The sequence below is a fragment of the Heptranchias perlo genome, chromosome 13 (assembly GCF_035084215.1).
Source record: "Heptranchias perlo isolate sHepPer1 chromosome 13, sHepPer1.hap1, whole genome shotgun sequence".
In the NCBI taxonomy this organism is placed as follows: domain Eukaryota; kingdom Metazoa; phylum Chordata; class Chondrichthyes; order Hexanchiformes; family Hexanchidae; genus Heptranchias; species Heptranchias perlo.
In genome coordinates, this window is record NC_090337.1 from 57,295,130 (window position 1) to 57,318,544 (window position 23,415).

General features: G+C 45.5%; 18 non-coding genes across 18 annotated transcripts; all 18 read left to right on the forward strand.

Annotated features, from left to right (window-relative positions):
- Nucleotides 1–402: 402 nt before the first annotated feature.
- Nucleotides 403–521, forward strand: trnal-caa (transfer RNA leucine (anticodon CAA)). The gene is made up of 2 exons: nucleotides 403–440; nucleotides 476–521. It is a non-coding gene; the product is annotated as a tRNA-Leu (tRNA).
- A 1,205-nt stretch (nucleotides 522–1,726) lies between these two features.
- Nucleotides 1,727–1,845, forward strand: trnal-caa (transfer RNA leucine (anticodon CAA)). Its single transcript has 2 exons — nucleotides 1,727–1,764; nucleotides 1,800–1,845. It is a non-coding gene; the product is annotated as a tRNA-Leu (tRNA).
- Nucleotides 1,846–3,050: 1,205 nt separating this feature from the next.
- On the forward strand, nucleotides 3,051–3,169 carry trnal-caa (transfer RNA leucine (anticodon CAA)). Its single transcript has 2 exons — nucleotides 3,051–3,088; nucleotides 3,124–3,169. It is a non-coding gene; the product is annotated as a tRNA-Leu (tRNA).
- Nucleotides 3,170–4,374: 1,205 nt separating this feature from the next.
- Nucleotides 4,375–4,493, forward strand: trnal-caa (transfer RNA leucine (anticodon CAA)). The gene is made up of 2 exons: nucleotides 4,375–4,412; nucleotides 4,448–4,493. It is a non-coding gene; the product is annotated as a tRNA-Leu (tRNA).
- Nucleotides 4,494–5,698: 1,205 nt separating this feature from the next.
- On the forward strand, nucleotides 5,699–5,817 carry trnal-caa (transfer RNA leucine (anticodon CAA)). The gene is made up of 2 exons: nucleotides 5,699–5,736; nucleotides 5,772–5,817. It is a non-coding gene; the product is annotated as a tRNA-Leu (tRNA).
- Nucleotides 5,818–7,022: 1,205 nt separating this feature from the next.
- trnal-caa (transfer RNA leucine (anticodon CAA)) lies at nucleotides 7,023–7,141 on the forward strand. The gene is made up of 2 exons: nucleotides 7,023–7,060; nucleotides 7,096–7,141. It is a non-coding gene; the product is annotated as a tRNA-Leu (tRNA).
- Nucleotides 7,142–8,346: 1,205 nt separating this feature from the next.
- trnal-caa (transfer RNA leucine (anticodon CAA)) lies at nucleotides 8,347–8,465 on the forward strand. The gene is made up of 2 exons: nucleotides 8,347–8,384; nucleotides 8,420–8,465. It is a non-coding gene; the product is annotated as a tRNA-Leu (tRNA).
- Nucleotides 8,466–9,670: 1,205 nt separating this feature from the next.
- Nucleotides 9,671–9,789, forward strand: trnal-caa (transfer RNA leucine (anticodon CAA)). Its single transcript has 2 exons — nucleotides 9,671–9,708; nucleotides 9,744–9,789. It is a non-coding gene; the product is annotated as a tRNA-Leu (tRNA).
- Nucleotides 9,790–10,994: 1,205 nt separating this feature from the next.
- trnal-caa (transfer RNA leucine (anticodon CAA)) lies at nucleotides 10,995–11,113 on the forward strand. The gene is made up of 2 exons: nucleotides 10,995–11,032; nucleotides 11,068–11,113. It is a non-coding gene; the product is annotated as a tRNA-Leu (tRNA).
- Nucleotides 11,114–12,318: 1,205 nt separating this feature from the next.
- trnal-caa (transfer RNA leucine (anticodon CAA)) lies at nucleotides 12,319–12,437 on the forward strand. The gene is made up of 2 exons: nucleotides 12,319–12,356; nucleotides 12,392–12,437. It is a non-coding gene; the product is annotated as a tRNA-Leu (tRNA).
- A 1,205-nt stretch (nucleotides 12,438–13,642) lies between these two features.
- Nucleotides 13,643–13,761, forward strand: trnal-caa (transfer RNA leucine (anticodon CAA)). Its single transcript has 2 exons — nucleotides 13,643–13,680; nucleotides 13,716–13,761. It is a non-coding gene; the product is annotated as a tRNA-Leu (tRNA).
- A 1,205-nt stretch (nucleotides 13,762–14,966) lies between these two features.
- trnal-caa (transfer RNA leucine (anticodon CAA)) lies at nucleotides 14,967–15,085 on the forward strand. Its single transcript has 2 exons — nucleotides 14,967–15,004; nucleotides 15,040–15,085. It is a non-coding gene; the product is annotated as a tRNA-Leu (tRNA).
- A 1,205-nt stretch (nucleotides 15,086–16,290) lies between these two features.
- trnal-caa (transfer RNA leucine (anticodon CAA)) lies at nucleotides 16,291–16,409 on the forward strand. Its single transcript has 2 exons — nucleotides 16,291–16,328; nucleotides 16,364–16,409. It is a non-coding gene; the product is annotated as a tRNA-Leu (tRNA).
- A 1,205-nt stretch (nucleotides 16,410–17,614) lies between these two features.
- Nucleotides 17,615–17,733, forward strand: trnal-caa (transfer RNA leucine (anticodon CAA)). Its single transcript has 2 exons — nucleotides 17,615–17,652; nucleotides 17,688–17,733. It is a non-coding gene; the product is annotated as a tRNA-Leu (tRNA).
- Nucleotides 17,734–18,938: 1,205 nt separating this feature from the next.
- trnal-caa (transfer RNA leucine (anticodon CAA)) lies at nucleotides 18,939–19,057 on the forward strand. The gene is made up of 2 exons: nucleotides 18,939–18,976; nucleotides 19,012–19,057. It is a non-coding gene; the product is annotated as a tRNA-Leu (tRNA).
- Nucleotides 19,058–20,262: 1,205 nt separating this feature from the next.
- Nucleotides 20,263–20,381, forward strand: trnal-caa (transfer RNA leucine (anticodon CAA)). Its single transcript has 2 exons — nucleotides 20,263–20,300; nucleotides 20,336–20,381. It is a non-coding gene; the product is annotated as a tRNA-Leu (tRNA).
- A 1,205-nt stretch (nucleotides 20,382–21,586) lies between these two features.
- On the forward strand, nucleotides 21,587–21,705 carry trnal-caa (transfer RNA leucine (anticodon CAA)). Its single transcript has 2 exons — nucleotides 21,587–21,624; nucleotides 21,660–21,705. It is a non-coding gene; the product is annotated as a tRNA-Leu (tRNA).
- Nucleotides 21,706–22,910: 1,205 nt separating this feature from the next.
- On the forward strand, nucleotides 22,911–23,029 carry trnal-caa (transfer RNA leucine (anticodon CAA)). Its single transcript has 2 exons — nucleotides 22,911–22,948; nucleotides 22,984–23,029. It is a non-coding gene; the product is annotated as a tRNA-Leu (tRNA).
- Nucleotides 23,030–23,415: the final 386 nt, after the last annotated feature.

The following is a 23,415-nucleotide window of genomic DNA, read 5'->3' on the forward strand; positions in this document are numbered from 1 at the left end:
AATCGCACTTGTCACATCAAGTAAATGTATTGTGAGAAAAGGAAAGGCACGAGAATGAGAGGCTGAAAAGTGCTGCTTGGAATCAATGTTGGATTGTGGTTTGTTTTCGAAAGGCTTGTGTTTGAATGCAGCTGTGCTGCTTGTGTTTTGTCAAGTTGAGAAAGCAGAAATGTAGGCGAGGACGATGGTAAGGGACAGGTTGTAAAATACGGGTTTTGTGAGAAATATATGTGTATGAATGTTGGTTTCACTGCAGGGATGCTCAACTTTATGACTGACACTGCCTGAAAAGTCATAGAAGAAGAGCGAATGGTGCGTGTTTTGTGTTTGCATGGGAGGAATCAGTGCCAGGCAGCTCAGTAAGGGTACAGATTTTGGAGGACACGCTTGTAGCATTGCACAGTCAGGATGGCCGAGTGGTCTAAGGCGCCAGACTCAAGGACTGTTTATCCTTACCTTACTAAAGGGTGGGGAATTCTGGTCCCTTTCCAGGGGCGTGGGTTCAAATCCCACTTCTGACATTAGCTATTTTTAATCCACGCAAATGCCGTCAGCGTCAAACTGCCTGCTCAACTCTGCTTCAATTTGCATGTGGCCGCTTCAAGTACCTCAGCGGTATTGCCATTTGCCCACAAAAGCGAATTCGATCAGTACTTGAAGGGAAAAAATTTGACGGGCAATGTGGAAAGGGCAACGGATTGGGACTAATTGGACAGCTCTTTCAAAGAGCCGGCACAGGCACGATGGTCCGAATGGCCACCCTTGTGCTGTACCTACTATGATACTATGAAATGAAAGGCACCACTCACACAATGACTTCTTTTCCTCACAAAACTTGCCACATTCTAACTTTTTCCTCAGCGATAAGATTTCAAATCACACTTCTCCTTTCCCACACAAAAAAGGCAGCACACACAGAAAATTACATTCTTACCCTACCTCCATTGCTGCATTCCACATTGCTTTCTAGTATTGTGGCTTTCAATCCCACTGCAGACAGTGGTGTTACTCAGATAAAAGGGCACCAGAGTCATAGAATGAAACTTCTTCCACACAAAGGCTGCTGATTCTGCTCCGTTACTCAGGGAATTACTTCCAATGCTACTTCTGACATTAACAGTTTGCCAGAAAAAGACAGCAGAGCCAAGCAATTCAGTCATCAGCACGTAAAAGTTGCCAGAGTTCATGACTTTGTAGGCCGGGCCGTTCAGGTGGCAGTGCTCAGATTAATGCTTAAGGCCAAGGGCACAAGACCTGCAGAGTGGCTTGTTTCCCCTCACAAAGTTTGGTAGTGCCTGGTGATTTTCTGGGGAGCCGGGCTCCAAATAGCACTTGTCACATCAAGTAAATGTATTGTGAGAAAAGGAAAGGCACGAGAATGAGAGGCTGAAAAGTGCTGCTTGGAATCAATGTTGGATTGTGGTTTGTTTTCGAAAGGCTTGTGTTTGAATGCAGCTGTGCTGCTTGTGTTTTGTCAAGTTGAGAAAGCAGAAATGTAGGCGAGGACGATGGTAAGGGACAGGTTGTAAAATACGGGTTTTGTGAGAAATATATGTGTATGAATGTTGGTTTCACTGCAGGGATGCTCAACTTTATGACTGACACTGCCTGAAAAGTCATAGAAGAAGAGCGAATGGTGCGTGTTTTGTGTTTGCATGGGAGGAATCAGTGCCAGGCAGCTCAGTAAGGGTACAGATTTTGGAGGACACGCTTGTAGCATTGCACAGTCAGGATGGCCGAGTGGTCTAAGGCGCCAGACTCAAGGACTGTTTATCCTTACCTTACTAAAGGTTGGTGAATTCTGGTCCCTTTCTAGGGGCGTGGGTTCAAATCCCACTTCTGACATTAGCTTTTTTTAATCCACGCAAATGCCGTCAGCGTCAAACTGCCTGCTCAACTCTGCTTCAATTTGCATGTGGCCGCTTCAAGTACCTCAGCGGTATTGCCATTTGCCCACAAAAGCGAATTAGATCAGTACTTGAAGGGAAAAAATTTGACGGGCAATGTGGAAAGGGCAACGGATTGGGACTAATTGGACAGCTCTTTCAAAGAGCCGGCACAGGCAAGATGGTCCGAATGGCCACCCTTGTGCTGTACCTACTATGATACTTTGAAATGAAAGGCACCACTCACACAATGACTTCTTTTCCTCACAAAACTTGCCACATTCTAACTTTTTCCTCAGCGATAAGATTTCAAATCACACTTCTCCTTTCCCACACAAAAAAGGCAGCACACACAGAAAATTACATTCTTACCCGACCTCCATTGCTGCATTCCACATTGCTTTCTAGTATTGTGGCTTTCAATCCCACTGCAGACAGTGGTGTTACTCAGATAAAAGGGCACCAGAGTCATAGAATGAAACTTCTTCCACACAAAGGCTGCTGATTCTGCTCCGTTACTCAGGGAATTACTTCCAATGCTACTTCTGACATTAACAGTTTGCCAGAAAAAGACAGCAGAGCCAAGCAATTCAGTCATCAGCACGTAAAAGTTGCCAGAGTTCATGACTTTGTAGGCCGGGCCGTTCAGGTGGCAGTGCTCAGATTAATGCTTAAGGCCAAGGGCACAAGACCTGCAGAGTGGCTTGTTTCCCCTCACAAAGTTTGGTAGTGCCTGGTGATTTTCTGGGGAGCCGGGCTCCAAATAGCACTTGTCACATCAAGTAAATGTATTGTGAGAAAAGGAAAGGCACGAGAATGAGAGGCTGAAAAGTGCTGCTTGGAATCAATGTTGGATTGTGGTTTGTTTTCGAAAGGCTTGTGTTTGAATGCAGCTGTGCTGCTTGTGTTTTGTCAAGTTGAGAAAGCAGAAATGTAGGCGAGGACGATGGTAAGGGACAGGTTGTAAAATACGGGTTTTGTGAGAAATATATGTGTATGAATGTTGGTTTCACTGCAGGGATGCTCAACTTTATGACTGACACTGCCTGAAAAGTCATAGAAGAAGAGCGAATGGTGCGTGTTTTGTGTTTGCATGGGAGGAATCAGTGCCAGGCAGCTCAGTAAGGGTACAGATTTTGGAGGACACGCTTGTAGCATTGCACAGTCAGGATGGCCGAGTGGTCTAAGGCGCCAGACTCAAGGACTGTTTATCCTTACCTTACTAAAGGTTGGTGAATTCTGGTCCCTTTCTAGGGGCGTGGGTTCAAATCCCACTTCTGACATTAGCTTTTTTTAATCCACGCAAATGCCGTCAGCGTCAAACTGCCTGCTCAACTCTGCTTCAATTTGCATGTGGCCGCTTCAAGTACCTCAGCGGTATTGCCATTTGCCCACAAAAGCGAATTAGATCAGTACTTGAAGGGAAAAAATTTGACGGGCAATGTGGAAAGGGCAACGGATTGGGACTAATTGGACAGCTCTTTCAAAGAGCCGGCACAGGCACGATGGTCCGAATGGCCACCCTTGTGCTGTACCTACTATGATACTATGAAATGAAAGGCACCACTCACACAATGACTTCTTTTCCTCACAAAACTTGCCACATTCTAACTTTTTCCTCAGCGATAAGATTTCAAATCACACTTCTCCTTTCCCACACAAAAAAGGCAGCACACACAGAAAATTACATTCTTACCCTACCTCCATTGCTGCATTCCACATTGCTTTCTAGTATTGTGGCTTTCAATCCCACTGCAGACAGTGGTGTTACTCAGATAAAAGGGCACCAGAGTCATAGAATGAAACTTCTTCCACACAAAGGCTGCTGATTCTGCTCCGTTACTCAGGGAATTACTTCCAATGCTACTTCTGACATTAACAGTTTGCCAGAAAAAGACAGCAGAGCCAAGCAATTCAGTCATCAGCACGTAAAAGTTGCCAGAGTTCATGACTTTGTAGGCCGGGCCGTTCAGGTGGCAGTGCTCAGATTAATGCTTAAGGCCAAGGGCACAAGACCTGCAGAGTGGCTTGTTTCCCCTCACAAAGTTTGGTAGTGCCTGGTGATTTTCTGGGGAGCCGGGCTCCAAATCGCACTTGTCACATCAAGTAAATGTATTGTGAGAAAAGGAAAGGCACGAGAATGAGAGGCTGAAAAGTGCTGCTTGGAATCAATGTTGGATTGTGGTTTGTTTTCGAAAGGCTTGTGTTTGAATGCAGCTGTGCTGCTTGTGTTTTGTCAAGTTGAGAAAGCAGAAATGTAGGCGAGGACGATGGTAAGGGACAGGTTGTAAAATACGGGTTTTGTGAGAAATATATGTGTATGAATGTTGGTTTCACTGCAGGGATGCTCAACTTTATGACTGACACTGCCTGAAAAGTCATAGAAGAAGAGCGAATGGTGCGTGTTTTGTGTTTGCATGGGAGGAATCAGTGCCAGGCAGCTCAGTAAGGGTACAGATTTTGGAGGACACGCTTGTAGCATTGCACAGTCAGGATGGCCGAGTGGTCTAAGGCGCCAGACTCAAGGACTGTTTATCCTTACCTTACTAAAGGTTGGTGAATTCTGGTCCCTTTCTATGGGCGTGGGTTCAAATCCCACTTCTGACATTAGCTTTTTTTAATCCACGCAAATGCCGTCAGCGTCAAACTGCCTGCTCAACTCTGCTTCAATTTGCATGTGGCCGCTTCAAGTACCTCAGCGGTATTGCCATTTGCCCACAAAAGCGAATTAGATCAGTACTTGAAGGGAAAAAATTTGACGGGCAATGTGGAAAGGGCAACGGATTGGGACTAATTGGACAGCTCTTTCAAAGAGCCGGCACAGGCACGATGGTCCGAATGGCCACCCTTGTGCTGTACCTACTATGATACTATGAAATGAAAGGCACCACTCACACAATGACTTCTTTTCCTCACAAAACTTGCCACATTCTAACTTTTTCCTCAGCGATAAGATTTCAAATCACACTTCTCCTTTCCCACACAAAAAAGGCAGCACACACAGAAAATTACATTCTTACCCTACCTCCATTGCTGCATTCCACATTGCATTCTAGTATTGTGGCTTTCAATCCCACTGCAGACAGTGGTGTTACTCAGATAAAAGGGCACCAGAGTCATAGAATGAAACTTCTTCCACACAAAAGCTGCTGATTCTGCTCCGTTACTCAGGGAATTACTTCCAATGCTACTTCTGACATTAACAGTTTGCCAGAAAAAGACAGCAGAGCCAAGCAATTCAGTCATCAGCACGTAAAAGTTGCCAGAGTTCATGACTTTGTAGGCCGGGCCGTTCAGGTGGCAGTGCTCAGATTAATGCTTAAGGCCAAGGGCACAAGACCTGCAGAGTGGCTTGTTTCCCCTCACAAAGTTTGGTAGTGCCTGGTGATTTTCTGGGGAGCCGGGCTCCAAATAGCACTTGTCACATCAAGTAAATGTATTGTGAGAAAAGGAAAGGCACGAGAATGAGAGGCTGAAAAGTGCTGCTTGGAATCAATGTTGGATTGTGGTTTGTTTTCGAAAGGCTTGTGTTTGAATGCAGCTGTGCTGCTTGTGTTTTGTCAAGTTGAGAAAGCAGAAATGTAGGCGAGGACGATGGTAAGGGACAGGTTGTAAAATACGGGTTTTGTGAGAAATATATGTGTATGAATGTTGGTTTCACTGCAGGGATGCTCAACTTTATGACTGACACTGCCTGAAAAGTCATAGAAGAAGAGCGAATGGTGCGTGTTTTGTGTTTGCATGGGAGGAATCAGTGCCAGGCAGCTCAGTAAGGGTACAGATTTTGGAGGACACGCTTGTAGCATTGCACAGTCAGGATGGCCGAGTTGTCTAAGGCGCCAGACTCAAGGACTGTTTATGCTTACCTTACTAAAGGTTGGTGAATTCTGGTCCCTTTCTAGGGGCGTGGGTTCAAATCCCACTTCTGACATTACCTTTTTTTAATCCACGCAAATGCCGTCAGCGTCAAACAGCCTGCTCAACTCTGCTTCAATTTGCATGTGGCCGCTTCAAGTGCCTCAGCGGTATTGCCATTTGCCCACAAAAGCGAATTAGATCAGTACTTGAAGGGAAAAAATTTGACGGGCAATGTGGAAAGGGCAACGGAATGGGACTAATTGGACAGCTCTTTCAAAGAGCCGTCACAGGCACGATGGTCCGAATGGCCACCCTTGTGCTGTACCTACTATGATACTATGAAATGAAAGGCACCACTCACACAATGACTTCTTTTCCTCACAAAACTTGCCACATTCTAACTCTTTCCTCAGCGATAAGATTTCAAATCACACTTCTCCTTTCCCACACAAAAAAGGCAGCACACACAGAAAATTACATTCTTACCCTACCTCCATTGCTGCATTCCACATTGCTTTCTAGTATTGTGGCTTTCAATCCCACTGCAGACAGTGGTGTTACTCAGATAAAAGGGCACCAGAGTCATAGAATGAAACTTCTTCCACACAAAGGCTGCTGATTCTGCTCCGTTACTCAGGGAATTACTTCCAATGCTACTTCTGACATTAACAGTTTGCCAGAAAAAGACAGCAGAGCCAAGCAATTCAGTCATCAGCACGTAAAAGTTGCCAGAGTTCATGACTTTGTAGGCCGGGCCGTTCAGGTGGCAGTGCTCAGATTAATGCTTAAGGCCAAGGGCACAAGACCTGCAGAGTGGCTTGTTTCCCCTCACAAAGTTTGGTAGTGCCTGGTGATTTTCTGGGGAGCCGGGCTCCAAATCGCACTTGTCACATCAAGTAAATGTATTGTGAGAAAAGGAAAGGCACGAGAATGAGAGGCTGAAAAGTGCTGCTTGGAATCAATGTTGGATTGTGGTTTGTTTTCGAAAGGCTTGTGTTTGAATGCAGCTGTGCTGCTTGTGTTTTGTCAAGTTGAGAAAGCAGAAATGTAGGCGAGGACGATGGTAAGGGACAGGTTGTAAAATACGGGTTTTGTGAGAAATATATGTGTATGAATGTTGGTTTCACTGCAGGGATGCTCAACTTTATGACTGACACTGCCTGAAAAGTCATAGAAGAAGAGCGAATGGTGCGTGTTTTGTGTTTGCATGGGAGGAATCAGTGCCAGGCAGCTCAGTAAGGGTACAGATTTTGGAGGACACGCTTGTAGCATTGCACAGTCAGGATGGCCGAGTGGTCTAAGGCGCCAGACTCAAGGACTGTTTATCCTTACCTTACTAAAGGTTGGTGAATTCTGGTCCCTTTCTAGGGGCGTGGGTTCAAATCCCACTTCTGACATTAGCTTTTTTTAATCCACGCAAATGCCGTCAGCGTCAAACTGCCTGCTCAACTCTGCTTCAATTTGCATGTGGCCGCTTCAAGTACCTCAGCGGTATTGCCATTTGCCCACAAAAGCGAATTAGATCAGTACTTGAAGGGAAAAAATTTGACGGGCAATGTGGAAAGGGCAACGGATTGGGACTAATTGGACAGCTCTTTCAAAGAGCCGGCACAGGCACGATGGTCCGAATGGCCACCCTTGTGCGGTACCTACTATGATACTATGAAATGAAAGGCACCACTCACACAATGACTTCTTTTCCTCACAAAACTTGCCACATTCTAACTTTTTCCTCAGCGATAAGATTTCAAATCACACTTCTCCTTTCCCACACAAAAAAGGCAGCACACACAGAAAATTACATTCTTACCCTACCTCCATTGCTGCATTCCACATTGCTTTCTAGTATTGTGGCTTTCAATCCCACTGCAGACAGTGGTGTTACTCAGATAAAAGGGCACCAGAGTCATAGAATGAAACTTCTTCCACACAAAAGCTGCTGATTCTGCTCCGTTACTCAGGGAATTACTTCCAATGCTACTTCTGACATTAACAGTTTGCCAGAAAAAGACAGCAGAGCCAAGCAATTCAGTCATCAGCACGTAAAAGTTGCCAGAGTTCATGACTTTGTAGGCCGGGCCGTTCAGGTGGCAGTGCTCAGATTAATGCTTAAGGCCAAGGGCACAAGACCTGCAGAGTGGCTTGTTTCCCCTCACAAAGTTTGGTAGTGCCTGGTGATTTTCTGGGGAGCCGGGCTCCAAATAGCACTTGTCACATCAAGTAAATGTATTGTGAGAAAAGGAAAGGCACGAGAATGAGAGGCTGAAAAGTGCTGCTTGGAATCAATGTTGGATTGTGGTTTGTTTTCGAAAGGCTTGTGTTTGAATGCAGCTGTGCTGCTTGTGTTTTGTCAAGTTGAGAAAGCAGAAATGTAGGCGAGGACGATGGTAAGGGACAGGTTGTAAAATACGGGTTTTGTGAGAAATATATGTGTATGAATGTTGGTTTCACTGCAGGGATGCTCAACTTTATGACTGACACTGCCTGAAAAGTCATAGAAGAAGAGCGAATGGTGCGTGTTTTGTGTTTGCATGGGAGGAATCAGTGCCAGGCAGCTCAGTAAGGGTACAGATTTTGGAGGACACGCTTGTAGCATTGCACAGTCAGGATGGCCGAGTGGTCTAAGGCGCCAGACTCAAGGACTGTTTATCCTTACCTTACTAAAGGTTGGTGAATTCTGGTCCCTTTCTAGGGGCGTGGGTTCAAATCCCACTTCTGACATTACCTTTTTTTAATCCACGCAAATGCCGTCAGCGTCAAACAGCCTGCTCAACTCTGCTTCAATTTGCATGTGGCCGCTTCAAGTGCCTCAGCGGTATTGCCATTTGCCCACAAAAGCGAATTAGATCAGTACTTGAAGGGAAAAAATTTGACGGGCAATGTGGAAAGGGCAACGGAATGGGACTAATTGGACAGCTCTTTCAAAGAGCCGTCACAGGCACGATGGTCCGAATGGCCACCCTTGTGCTGTACCTACTATGATACTATGAAATGAAAGGCACCACTCACACAATGACTTCTTTTCCTCACAAAACTTGCCACATTCTAACTCTTTCCTCAGCGATAAGATTTCAAATCACACTTCTCCTTTCCCACACAAAAAAGGCAGCACACACAGAAAATTACATTCTTACCCTACCTCCATTGCTGCATTCCACATTGCTTTCTAGTATTGTGGCTTTCAATCCCACTGCAGACAGTGGTGTTACTCAGATAAAAGGGCACCAGAGTCATAGAATGAAACTTCTTCCACACAAAGGCTGCTGATTCTGCTCCGTTACTCAGGGAATTACTTCCAATGCTACTTCTGACATTAACAGTTTGCCAGAAAAAGACAGCAGAGCCAAGCAATTCAGTCATCAGCACGTAAAAGTTGCCAGAGTTCATGACTTTGTAGGCCGGGCCGTTCAGGTGGCAGTGCTCAGATTAATGCTTAAGGCCAAGGGCACAAGACCTGCAGAGTGGCTTGTTTCCCCTCACAAAGTTTGGTAGTGCCTGGTGATTTTCTGGGGAGCCGGGCTCCAAATAGCACTTGTCACATCAAGTAAATGTATTGTGAGAAAAGGAAAGGCACGAGAATGAGAGGCTGTAAAGTGCTGCTTGGAATCAATGTTGGATTGTGGTTTGTTTTCGAAAGGCTTGTGTTTGAATGCAGCTGTGCTGCTTGTGTTTTGTCAAGTTGAGAAAGCAGAAATGTAGGCGAGGACGATGGTAAGGGACAGGTTGTAAAATACGGGTTTTGTGAGAAATATATGTGTATGAATGTTGGTTTCACTGCAGGGATGCTCAACTTTATGACTGACACTGCCTGAAAAGTCATAGAAGAAGAGCGAATGGTGCGTGTTTTGTGTTTGCATGGGAGGAATCAGTGCCAGGCAGCTCAGTAAGGGTACAGATTTTGGAGGACACGCTTGTAGCATTGCACAGTCAGGATGGCCGAGTGGTCTAAGGCGCCAGACTCAAGGACTGTTTATCCTTACCTGACTAAAGGTTGGTGAATTCTGGTCCCTTTCTAGGGGCGTGGGTTCAAATCCCACTTCTGACATTAGCTTTTTTTAATCCACGCAAATGCCGTCAGCGTCAAACAGCCTGCTCAACTCTGCTTCAATTTGCATGTGGCCGCTTCAAGTACCTCAGCGGTATTGCCATTTGCCCACAAAAGCGAATTAGATCAGTACTTGAAGGGAAAAAATTTGACGGGCAATGTGGAAAGGGCAACGGAATGGGACTAATTGGACAGCTCTTTCAAAGAGCCGTCACAGGCACGATGGTCCGAATGGCCACCCTTGTGCTGTACCTACTATGATACTATGAAATGAAAGGCACCACTCACACAATGACTTCTTTTCCTCACAAAACTTGCCACATTCTAACTCTTTCCTCAGCGATAAGATTTCAAATCACACTTCTCCTTTCCCACACAAAAAAGGCAGCACACACAGAAAATTACATTCTTACCCTACCTCCATTGCTGCATTCCACATTGCTTTCTAGTATTGTGGCTTTCAATCCCACTGCAGACAGTGGTGTTACTCAGATAAAAGGGCACCAGAGTCATAGAATGAAACTTCTTCCACACAAAGGCTGCTGATTCTGCTCCGTTACTCAGGGAATTACTTCCAATGCTACTTCTGACATTAACAGTTTGCCAGAAAAAGACAGCAGAGCCAAGCAATTCAGTCATCAGCACGTAAAAGTTGCCAGAGTTCATGACTTTGTAGGCCGGGCCGTTCAGGTGGCAGTGCTCAGATTAATGCTTAAGGCCAAGGGCACAAGACCTGCAGAGTGGCTTGTTTCCCCTCACAAAGTTTGGTAGTGCCTGGTGATTTTCTGGGGAGCCGGGCTCCAAATAGCACTTGTCACATCAAGTAAATGTATTGTGAGAAAAGGAAAGGCACGAGAATGAGAGGCTGTAAAGTGCTGCTTGGAATCAATGTTGGATTGTGGTTTGTTTTCGAAAGGCTTGTGTTTGAATGCAGCTGTGCTGCTTGTGTTTTGTCAAGTTGAGAAAGCAGAAATGTAGGCGAGGACGATGGTAAGGGACAGGTTGTAAAATACGGGTTTTGTGAGAAATATATGTGTATGAATGTTGGTTTCACTGCAGGGATGCTCAACTTTATGACTGACACTGCCTGAAAAGTCATAGAAGAAGAGCGAATGGTGCGTGTTTTGTGTTTGCATGGGAGGAATCAGTGCCAGGCAGCTCAGTAAGGGTACAGATTTTGGAGGACACGCTTGTAGCATTGCACAGTCAGGATGGCCGAGTGGTCTAAGGCGCCAGACTCAAGGACTGTTTATCCTTACCTTACTAAAGGTTGGTGAATTCTGGTCCCTTTCTAGGGGCGTGGGTTCAAATCCCACTTCTGACATTACCTTTTTTTAATCCACGCAAATGCCGTCAGCGTCAAACAGCCTGCTCAACTCTGCTTCAATTTGCATGTGGCCGCTTCAAGTACCTCAGCGGTATTGCCATTTGCCCACAAAAGCGAATTAGATCAGTACTTGAAGGGAAAAAATTTGACGGGCAATGTGGAAAGGGCAACGGAATGGGACTAATTGGACAGCTCTTTCAAAGAGCCGTCACAGGCACGATGGTCCGAATGGCCACCCTTGTGCTGTACCTACTATGATACTATGAAATGAAAGGCACCACTCACACAATGACTTCTTTTCCTCACAAAACTTGCCACATTCTAACTCTTTCCTCAGCGATAAGATTTCAAATCACACTTCTCCTTTCCCACACAAAAAAGGCAGCACACACAGAAAATTACATTCTTACCCTACCTCCATTGCTGCATTCCACATTGCTTTCTAGTATTGTGGCTTTCAATCCCACTGCAGACAGTGGTGTTACTCAGATAAAAGGGCACCAGAGTCATAGAATGAAACTTCTTCCACACAAAGGCTGCTGATTCTGCTCCGTTACTCAGGGAATTACTTCCAATGCTACTTCTGACATTAACAGTTTGCCAGAAAAAGACAGCAGAGCCAAGCAATTCAGTCATCAGCACGTAAAAGTTGCCAGAGTTCATGACTTTGTAGGCCGGGCCGTTCAGGTGGCAGTGCTCAGATTAATGCTTAAGGCCAAGGGCACAAGACCTGCAGAGTGGCTTGTTTCCCCTCACAAAGTTTGGTAGTGCCTGGTGATTTTCTGGGGAGCCGGGCTCCAAATAGCACTTGTCACATCAAGTAAATGTATTGTGAGAAAAGGAAAGGCACGAGAATGAGAGGCTGAAAAGTGCTGCTTGGAATCAATGTTGGATTGTGGTTTGTTTTCGAAAGGCTTGTGTTTGAATGCAGCTGTGCTGCTTGTGTTTTGTCAAGTTGAGAAAGCAGAAATGTAGGCGAGGACGATGGTAAGGGACAGGTTGTAAAATACGGGTTTTGTGAGAAATATATGTGTATGAATGTTGGTTTCACTGCAGGGATGCTCAACTTTATGACTGACACTGCCTGAAAAGTCATAGAAGAAGAGCGAATGGTGCGTGTTTTGTGTTTGCATGGGAGGAATCAGTGCCAGGCAGCTCAGTAAGGGTACAGATTTTGGAGGACACGCTTGTAGCATTGCACAGTCAGGATGGCCGAGTGGTCTAAGGCGCCAGACTCAAGGACTGTTTATCCTTACCTTACTAAAGGTTGGTGAATTCTGGTCCCTTTCTAGGGGCGTGGGTTCAAATCCCACTTCTGACATTACCTTTTTTTAATCCACGCAAATGCCGTCAGCGTCAAACTGCCTGCTCAACTCTGCTTCAATTTGCATGTGGCCGCTTCAAGTACCTCAGCGGTATTGCCATTTGCCCACAAAAGCGAATTAGATCAGTACTTGAAGGCAAAAAATTTGACGGGCAATGTGGAAAGGGCAACGGAATGGGACTAATTGGACAGCTCTTTCAAAGAGCCGTCACAGGCACGATGGTCCGAATGGCCACCCTTGTGCTGTACCTACTATGATACTATGAAATGAAAGGCACCACTCACACAATGACTTCTTTTCCTCACAAAACTTGCCACATTCTAACTTTTTCCTCAGCGATAAGATTTCAAATCACACTTCTCCTTTCCCACACAAAAAAGGCAGCACACACAGAAAATTACATTCTTACCCTACCTCCATTGCTGCATTCCACATTGCTTTCTAGTATTGTGGCTTTCAATCCCACTGCAGACAGTGGTGTTACTCAGATAAAAGGGCACCAGAGTCATAGAATGAAACTTCTTCCACACAAAGGCTGCTGATTCTGCTCCGTTACTCAGGGAATTACTTCCAATGCTACTTCTGACATTAACAGTTTGCCAGAAAAAGACAGCAGAGCCAAGCAATTCAGTCATCAGCACGTAAAAGTTGCCAGAGTTCATGACTTTGTAGGCCGGGCCGTTCAGGTGGCAGTGCTCAGATTAATGCTTAAGGCCAAGGGCACAAGACCTGCAGAGTGGCTTGTTTCCCCTCACAAAGTTTGGTAGTGCCTGGTGATTTTCTGGGGAGCCGGGCTCCAAATAGCACTTGTCACATCAAGTAAATGTATTGTGAGAAAAGGAAAGGCACGAGAATGAGAGGCTGAAAAGTGCTGCTTGGAATCAATGTTGGATTGTGGTTTGTTTTCGAAAGGCTTGTGTTTGAATGCAGCTGTGCTGCTTGTGTTTTGTCAAGTTGAGAAAGCAGAAATGTAGGCGAGGACGATGGTAAGGGACAGGTTGTAAAATACGGGTTTTGTGAGAAATATATGTGTATGAATGTTGGTTTCACTGCAGGGATGCTCAACTTTATGACTGACACTGCCTGAAAAGTCATAGAAGAAGAGCGAATGGTGCGTGTTTTGTGTTTGCATGGGAGGAATCAGTGCCAGGCAGCTCAGTAAGGGTACAGATTTTGGAGGACACGCTTGTAGCATTGCACAGTCAGGATGGCCGAGTGGTCTAAGGCGCCAGACTCAAGGACTGTTTATCCTTACCTTACTAAAGGTTGGTGAATTCTGGTCCCTTTCTAGGGGCGTGGGTTCAAATCCCACTTCTGACATTACCTTTTTTTAATCCACGCAAATGCCGTCAGCGTCAAACAGCCTGCTCAACTCTGCTTCAATTTGCATGTGGCCGCTTCAAGTACCTCAGCGGTATTGCCATTTGCCCACAAAAGCGAATTAGATCAGTACTTGAAGGGAAAAAATTTGACGGGCAATGTGGAAAGGGCAACGGAATGGGACTAATTGGACAGCTCTTTCAAAGAGCCGTCACAGGCACGATGGTCCGAATGGCCACCCTTGTGCTGTACCTACTATGATACTATGAAATGAAAGGCACCACTCACACAATGACTTCTTTTCCTCACAAAACTTGCCACATTCTAACTCTTTCCTCAGCGATAAGATTTCAAATCACACTTCTCCTTTCCCACACAAAAAAGGCAGCACACACAGAAAATTACATTCTTACCCTACCTCCATTGCTGCATTCCACATTGCTTTCTAGTATTGTGGCTTTCAATCCCACTGCAGACAGTGGTGTTACTCAGATAAAAGGGCACCAGAGTCATAGAATGAAACTTCTTCCACACAAAGGCTGCTGATTCTGCTCCGTTACTCAGGGAATTACTTCCAATGCTACTTCTGACATTAACAGTTTGCCAGAAAAAGACAGCAGAGCCAAGCAATTCAGTCATCAGCACGTAAAAGTTGCCAGAGTTCATGACTTTGTAGGCCGGGCCGTTCAGGTGGCAGTGCTCAGATTAATGCTTAAGGCCAAGGGCACAAGACCTGCAGAGTGGCTTGTTTCCCCTCACAAAGTTTGGTAGTGCCTGGTGATTTTCTGGGGAGCCGGGCTCCAAATAGCACTTGTCACATCAAGTAAATGTATTGTGAGAAAAGGAAAGGCACGAGAATGAGAGGCTGAAAAGTGCTGCTTGGAATCAATGTTGGATTGTGGTTTGTTTTCGAAAGGCTTGTGTTTGAATGCAGCTGTGCTGCTTGTGTTTTGTCAAGTTGAGAAAGCAGAAATGTAGGCGAGGACGATGGTAAGGGACAGGTTGTAAAATACGGGTTTTGTGAGAAATATATGTGTATGAATGTTGGTTTCACTGCAGGGATGCTCAACTTTATGACTGACACTGCCTGAAAAGTCATAGAAGAAGAGCGAATGGTGCGTGTTTTGTGTTTGCATGGGAGGAATCAGTGCCAGGCAGCTCAGTAAGGGTACAGATTTTGGAGGACACGCTTGTAGCATTGCACAGTCAGGATGGCCGAGTGGTCTAAGGCGCCAGACTCAAGGACTGTTTATCCTTACCTTACTAAAGGTTGGTGAATTCTGGTCCCTTTCTAGGGGCGTGGGTTCAAATCCCACTTCTGACATTACCTTTTTTTAATCCACGCAAATGCCGTCAGCGTCAAACTGCCTGCTCAACTCTGCTTCAATTTGCATGTGGCCGCTTCAAGTACCTCAGCGGTATTGCCATTTGCCCACAAAAGCGAATTAGATCAGTACTTGAAGGCAAAAAATTTGACGGGCAATGTGGAAAGGGCAACGGAATGGGACTAATTGGACAGCTCTTTCAAAGAGCCGTCACAGGCACGATGGTCCGAATGGCCACCCTTGTGCTGTACCTACTATGATACTATGAAATGAAAGGCACCACTCACACAATGACTTCTTTTCCTCACAAAACTTGCCACATTCTAACTTTTTCCTCAGCGATAAGATTTCAAATCACACTTCTCCTTTCCCACACAAAAAAGGCAGCACACACAGAAAATTACATTCTTACCCTACCTCCATTGCTGCATTCCACATTGCTTTCTAGTATTGTGGCTTTCAATCCCACTGCAGACAGTGGTGTTACTCAGATAAAAGGGCACCAGAGTCATAGAATGAAACTTCTTCCACACAAAGGCTGCTGATTCTGCTCCGTTACTCAGGGAATTACTTCCAATGCTACTTCTGACATTAACAGTTTGCCAGAAAAAGACAGCAGAGCCAAGCAATTCAGTCATCAGCACGTAAAAGTTGCCAGAGTTCATGACTTTGTAGGCCGGGCCGTTCAGGTGGCAGTGCTCAGATTAATGCTTAAGGCCAAGGGCACAAGACCTGCAGAGTGGCTTGTTTCCCCTCACAAAGTTTGGTAGTGCCTGGTGATTTTCTGGGGAGCCGGGCTCCAAATAGCACTTGTCACATCAAGTAAATGTATTGTGAGAAAAGGAAAGGCACGAGAATGAGAGGCTGAAAAGTGCTGCTTGGAATCAATGTTGGATTGTGGTTTGTTTTCGAAAGGCTTGTGTTTGAATGCAGCTGTGCTGCTTGTGTTTTGTCAAGTTGAGAAAGCAGAAATGTAGGCGAGGACGATGGTAAGGGACAGGTTGTAAAATACGGGTTTTGTGAGAAATATATGTGTATGAATGTTGGTTTCACTGCAGGGATGCTCAACTTTATGACTGACACTGCCTGAAAAGTCATAGAAGAAGAGCGAATGGTGCGTGTTTTGTGTTTGCATGGGAGGAATCAGTGCCAGGCAGCTCAGTAAGGGTACAGATTTTGGAGGACACGCTTGTAGCATTGCACAGTCAGGATGGCCGAGTGGTCTAAGGCGCCAGACTCAAGGACTGTTTATCCTTACCTGACTAAAGGTTGGTGAATTCTGGTCCCTTTCTAGGGGCGTGGGTTCAAATCCCACTTCTGACATTACCTTTTTTTAATCCACGCAAATGCCGTCAGCGTCAAACAGCCTGCTCAACTCTGCTTCAATTTGCATGTGGCCGCTTCAAGTACCTCAGCGGTATTGCCATTTGCCCACAAAAGCGAATTAGATCAGTACTTGAAGGGAAAAAATTTGACGGGCAATGTGGAAAGGGCAACGGAATGGGACTAATTGGACAGCTCTTTCAAAGAGCCGTCACAGGCACGATGGTCCGAATGGCCACCCTTGTGCTGTACCTACTATGATACTATGAAATGAAAGGCACCACTCACACAATGACTTCTTTTCCTCACAAAACTTGCCACATTCTAACTCTTTCCTCAGCGATAAGATTTCAAATCACACTTCTCCTTTCCCACACAAAAAAGGCAGCACACACAGAAAATTACATTCTTACCCTACCTCCATTGCTGCATTCCACATTGCTTTCTAGTATTGTGGCTTTCAATCCCACTGCAGACAGTGGTGTTACTCAGATAAAAGGGCACCAGAGTCATAGAATGAAACTTCTTCCACACAAAGGCTGCTGATTCTGCTCCGTTACTCAGGGAATTACTTCCAATGCTACTTCTGACATTAACAGTTTGCCAGAAAAAGACAGCAGAGCCAAGCAATTCAGTCATCAGCACGTAAAAGTTGCCAGAGTTCATGACTTTGTAGGCCGGGCCGTTCAGGTGGCAGTGCTCAGATTAATGCTTAAGGCCAAGGGCACAAGACCTGCAGAGTGGCTTGTTTCCCCTCACAAAGTTTGGTAGTGCCTGGTGATTTTCTGGGGAGCCGGGCTCCAAATAGCACTTGTCACATCAAGTAAATGTATTGTGAGAAAAGGAAAGGCACGAGAATGAGAGGCTGAAAAGTGCTGCTTGGAATCAATGTTGGATTGTGGTTTGTTTTCGAAAGGCTTGTGTTTGAATGCAGCTGTGCTGCTTGTGTTTTGTCAAGTTGAGAAAGCAGAAATGTAGGCGAGGACGATGGTAAGGGACAGGTTGTAAAATACGGGTTTTGTGAGAAATATATGTGTATGAATGTTGGTTTCACTGCAGGGATGCTCAACTTTATGACTGACACTGCCTGAAAAGTCATAGAAGAAGAGCGAATGGTGCGTGTTTTGTGTTTGCATGGGAGGAATCAGTGCCAGGCAGCTCAGTAAGGGTACAGATTTTGGAGGACACGCTTGTAGCATTGCACAGTCAGGATGGCCGAGTGGTCTAAGGCGCCAGACTCAAGGACTGTTTATCCTTACCTTACTAAAGGTTGGTGAATTCTGGTCCCTTTCTAGGGGCGTGGGTTCAAATCCCACTTCTGACATTAGCTATTTTTAATCCACGCAAATGCCGTCAGCGTCAAACTGCCTGCTCAACTCTGCTTCAATTTGCATGTGGCCGCTTCAAGGACCTCAGCGGTATTGCCATTTGCCCACAAAAGCGAATTAGATCAGTACTTGAAGGGAAAAAATTTGACGGGCAATGTGGAAAGGGCAACGGATTGGGACTAATTGGACAGCTCTTTCAAAGAGCCGGCACAGGCACGATGGTCCGAATGGCCACCCTTGTGCTGTACCTACTATGATACTTTGAAATGAAAGGCACCACTCACACAATGACTTCTTTTCCTCACAAAACTTGCCACATTCTAACTCTTTCCTCAGCGATAAGATTTCAAATCACACTTCTCCTTTCCCACACAAAAAAGGCAGCACACACAGAAAATTACATTCTTACCCTACCTCCATTGCTGCATTCCACATTGCTTTCTAGTATTGTGGCTTTCAATCCCACTGCAGACAGTGGTGTTACTCAGATAAAAGGGCACCAGAGTCATAGAATGAAACTTCTTCCACACAAAGGCTGCTGATTCTGCTCCGTTACTCAGGGAATTACTTCCAATGCTACTTCTGACATTAACAGTTTGCCAGAAAAAGACAGCAGAGCCAAGCAATTCAGTCATCAGCACGTAAAAGTTGCCAGAGTTCATGACTTTGTAGGCCGGGCCGTTCAGGTGGCAGTGCTCAGATTAATGCTTAAGGCCAAGGGCACAAGACCTGCAGAGTGGCTTGTTTCCCCTCACAAAGTTTGGTAGTGCCTGGTGATTTTCTGGGGAGCCGGGCTCCAAATAGCACTTGTCACATCAAGTAAATGTATTGTGAGAAAAGGAAAGGCACGAGAATGAGAGGCTGAAAAGTGCTGCTTGGAATCAATGTTGGATTGTGGTTTGTTTTCGAAAGGCTTGTGTTTGAATGCAGCTGTGCTGCTTGTGTTTTGTCAAGTTGAGAAAGCAGAAATGTAGGCGAGGACGATGGTAAGGGACAGGTTGTAAAATACGGGTTTTGTGAGAAATATATGTGTATGAATGTTGGTTTCACTGCAGGGATGCTCAACTTTATGACTGACACTGCCTGAAAAGTCATAGAAGAAGAGCGAATGGTGCGTGTTTTGTGTTTGCATGGGAGGAATCAGTGCCAGGCAGCTCAGTAAGGGTACAGATTTTGGAGGACACGCTTGTAGCATTGCACAGTCAGGATGGCCGAGTGGTCTAAGGCGCCAGACTCAAGGACTGTTTATCCTTACCTTACTAAAGGTTGGTGAATTCTGGTCCCTTTCTAGGGGCGTGGGTTCAAATCCCACTTCTGACATTAGCTATTTTTAATCCACGCAAATGCCGTCAGCGTCAAACTGCCTGCTCAACTCTGCTTCAATTTGCATGTGGCCGCTTCAAGTACCTCAGCGGTATTGCCATTTGCCCACAAAAGCGAATTCGATCAGTACTTGAAGGGAAAAAATTTGACGGGCAATGTGGAAAGGGCAACGGATTGGGACTAATTGGACAGCTCTTTCAAAGAGCCGGCACAGGCACGATGGTCCGAATGGCCACCCTTGTGCTGTACCTACTATGATACTATGAAATGAAAGGCACCACTCACACAATGACTTCTTTTCCTCACAAAACTTGCCACATTCTAACTTTTTCCTCAGCGATAAGATTTCAAATCACACTTCTCCTTTCCCACACAAAAAAGGCAGCACACACAGAAAATTACATTCTTACCCTACCTCCATTGCTGCATTCCACATTGCTTTCTAGTATTGTGGCTTTCAATCCCACTGCAGACAGTGGTGTTACTCAGATAAAAGGGCACCAGAGTCATAGAATGAAACTTCTTCCACACAAAGGCTGCTGATTCTGCTCCGTTACTCAGGGAATTACTTCCAATGCTACTTCTGACATTAACAGTTTGCCAGAAAAAGACAGCAGAGCCAAGCAATTCAGTCATCAGCACGTAAAAGTTGCCAGAGTTCATGACTTTGTAGGCCGGGCCGTTCAGGTGGCAGTGCTCAGATTAATGCTTAAGGCCAAGGGCACAAGACCTGCAGAGTGGCTTGTTTCCCCTCACAAAGTTTGGTAGTGCCTGGTGATTTTCTGGGGAGCCGGGCTCCAAATAGCACTTGTCACATCAAGTAAATGTATTGTGAGAAAAGGAAAGGCACGAGAATGAGAGGCTGAAAAGTGCTGCTTGGAATCAATGTTGGATTGTGGTTTGTTTTCGAAAGGCTTGTGTTTGAATGCAGCTGTGCTGCTTGTGTTTTGTCAAGTTGAGAAAGCAGAAATGTAGGCGAGGACGATGGTAAGGGACAGGTTGTAAAATACGGGTTTTGTGAGAAATATATGTGTATGAATGTTGGTTTCACTGCAGGGATGCTCAACTTTATGACTGACACTGCCTGAAAAGTCATAGAAGAAGAGCGAATGGTGCGTGTTTTGTGTTTGCATGGGAGGAATCAGTGCCAGGCAGCTCAGTAAGGGTACAGATTTTGGAGGACACGCTTGTAGCATTGCACAGTCAGGATGGCCGAGTGGTCTAAGGCGCCAGACTCAAGGACTGTTTATCCTTACCTTACTAAAGGTTGGTGAATTCTGGTCCCTTTCTAGGGGCGTGGGTTCAAATCCCACTTCTGACATTAGCTTTTTTTAATCCACGCAAATGCCGTCAGCGTCAAACTGCCTGCTCAACTCTGCTTCAATTTGCATGTGGCCGCTTCAAGTACCTCAGCGGTATTGCCATTTGCCCACAAAAGCGAATTAGATCAGTACTTGAAGGGAAAAAATTTGACGGGCAATGTGGAAAGGGCAACGGATTGGGACTAATTGGACAGCTCTTTCAAAGAGCCGGCACAGGCAAGATGGTCCGAATGGCCACCCTTGTGCTGTACCTACTATGATACTTTGAAATGAAAGGCACCACTCACACAATGACTTCTTTTCCTCACAAAACTTGCCACATTCTAACTTTTTCCTCAGCGATAAGATTTCAAATCACACTTCTCCTTTCCCACACAAAAAAGGCAGCACACACAGAAAATTACATTCTTACCCTACCTCCATTGCTGCATTCCACATTGCTTTCTAGTATTGTGGCTTTCAATCCCACTGCAGACAGTGGTGTTACTCAGATAAAAGGGCACCAGAGTCATAGAATGAAACTTCTTCCACACAAAAGCTGCTGATTCTGCTCCGTTACTCAGGGAATTACTTCCAATGCTACTTCTGACATTAACAGTTTGCCAGAAAAAGACAGCAGAGCCAAGCAATTCAGTCATCAGCACGTAAAAGTTGCCAGAGTTCATGACTTTGTAGGCCGGGCCGTTCAGGTGGCAGTGCTCAGATTAATGCTTAAGGCCAAGGGCACAAGACCTGCAGAGTGGCTTGTTTCCCCTCACAAAGTTTGGTAGTGCCTGGTGATTTTCTGGGGAGCCGGGCTCCAAATAGCACTTGTCACATCAAGTAAATGTATTGTGAGAAAAGGAAAGGCACGAGAATGAGAGGCTGAAAAGTGCTGCTTGGAATCAATGTTGGATTGTGGTTTGTTTTCGAAAGGCTTGTGTTTGAATGCAGCTGTGCTGCTTGTGTTTTGTCAAGTTGAGAAAGCAGAAATGTAGGCGAGGACGATGGTAAGGGACAGGTTGTAAAATACGGGTTTTGTGAGAAATATATGTGTATGAATGTTGGTTTCACTGCAGGGATGCTCAACTTTATGACTGACACTGCCTGAAAAGTCATAGAAGAAGAGCGAATGGTGCGTGTTTTGTGTTTGCATGGGAGGAATCAGTGCCAGGCAGCTCAGTAAGGGTACAGATTTTGGAGGACACGCTTGTAGCATTGCACAGTCAGGATGGCCGAGTGGTCTAAGGCGCCAGACTCAAGGACTGTTTATCCTTACCTTACTAAAGGTTGGTGAATTCTGGTCCCTTTCTAGGGGCGTGGGTTCAAATCCCACTTCTGACATTACCTTTTTTTAATCCACGCAAATGCCGTCAGCGTCAAACAGCCTGCTCAACTCTGCTTCAATTTGCATGTGGCCGCTTCAAGTGCCTCAGCGGTATTGCCATTTGCCCACAAAAGCGAATTAGATCAGTACTTGAAGGGAAATAATTTGACGGGCAATGTGGAAAGGGCAACGGAATGGGACTAATTGGACAGCTCTTTCAAAGAGCCGTCACAGGCACGATGGTCCGAATGGCCACCCTTGTGCTGTACCTACTATGATACTATGAAATGAAAGGCACCACTCACACAATGACTTCTTTTCCTCACAAAACTTGCCACATTCTAACTCTTTCCTTAGCGATAAGATTTCAAATCACACTTCTCCTTTCCCACACAAAAAAGGCAGCACACACAGAAAATTACATTCTTACCCTACCTCCATTGCTGCATTCCACATTGCTTTCTAGTATTGTGGCTTTCAATCCCACTGCAGACAGTGGTGTTACTCAGATAAAAGGGCACCAGAGTCATAGAATGAAACTTCTTCCACACAAAGGCTGCTGATTCTGCTCCGTTACTCAGGGAATTACTTCCAATGCTACTTCTGACATTAACAGTTTGCCAGAAAAAGACAGCAGAGCCAAGCAATTCAGTCATCAGCACGTAAAAGTTGCCAGAGTTCATGACTTTGTAGGCCGGGCCGTTCAGGTGGCAGTGCTCAGATTAATGCTTAAGGCCAAGGGCACAAGACCTGCAGAGTGGCTTGTTTCCCCTCACAAAGTTTGGTAGTGCCTGGTGATTTTCTGGGGAGCCGGGCTCCAAATAGCACTTGTCACATCAAGTAAATGTATTGTGAGAAAAGGAAAGGCACGAGAATGAGAGGCTGAAAAGTGCTGCTTGGAATCAATGTTGGATTGTGGTTTGTTTTCGAAAGGCTTGTGTTTGAATGCAGCTGTGCTGCTTGTGTTTTGTCAAGTTGAGAAAGCAGAAATGTAGGCGAGGACGATGGTAAGGGACAGGTTGTAAAATACGGGTTTTGTGAGAAATATATGTGTATGAATGTTGGTTTCACTGCAGGGATGCTCAACTTTATGACTGACACTGCCTGAAAAGTCATAGAAGAAGAGCGAATGGTGCGTGTTTTGTGTTTGCATGGGAGGAATCAGTGCCAGGCAGCTCAGTAAGGGTACAGATTTTGGAGGACACGCTTGTAGCATTGCACAGTCAGGATGGCCGAGTGGTCTAAGGCGCCAGACTCAAGGACTGTTTATCCTTACCTTACGAAATGTTGGTGAATTCTGGTCCCTTTCTAGGGGCGTGGGTTCAAATCCCACTTCTGACATTACCTTTTTTTAATCCACGCAAATGCCGTCAGCGTCAAACAGCCTGCTCAACTCTGCTTCAATTTGCATGTGGCCGCTTCAAGTGCCTCAGCGGTATTGCCATTTGCCCACAAAAGCGAATTAGATCAGTACTTGAAGGGAAAAAATTTGACGGGCAATGTGGAAAGGGCAACGGAATGGGACTAATTGGACAGCTCTTTCAAAGAGCCGTCACAGGCACGATGGTCCGAATGGCCACCCTTGTGCTGTACCTACTATGATACTATGAAATGAAAGGCACCACTCACACAATGACTTCTTTTCCTCACAAAACTTGCCACATTCTAACTCTTTCCTCAGCGATAAGATTTCAAATCACACTTCTCCTTTCCCACACAAAAAAGGC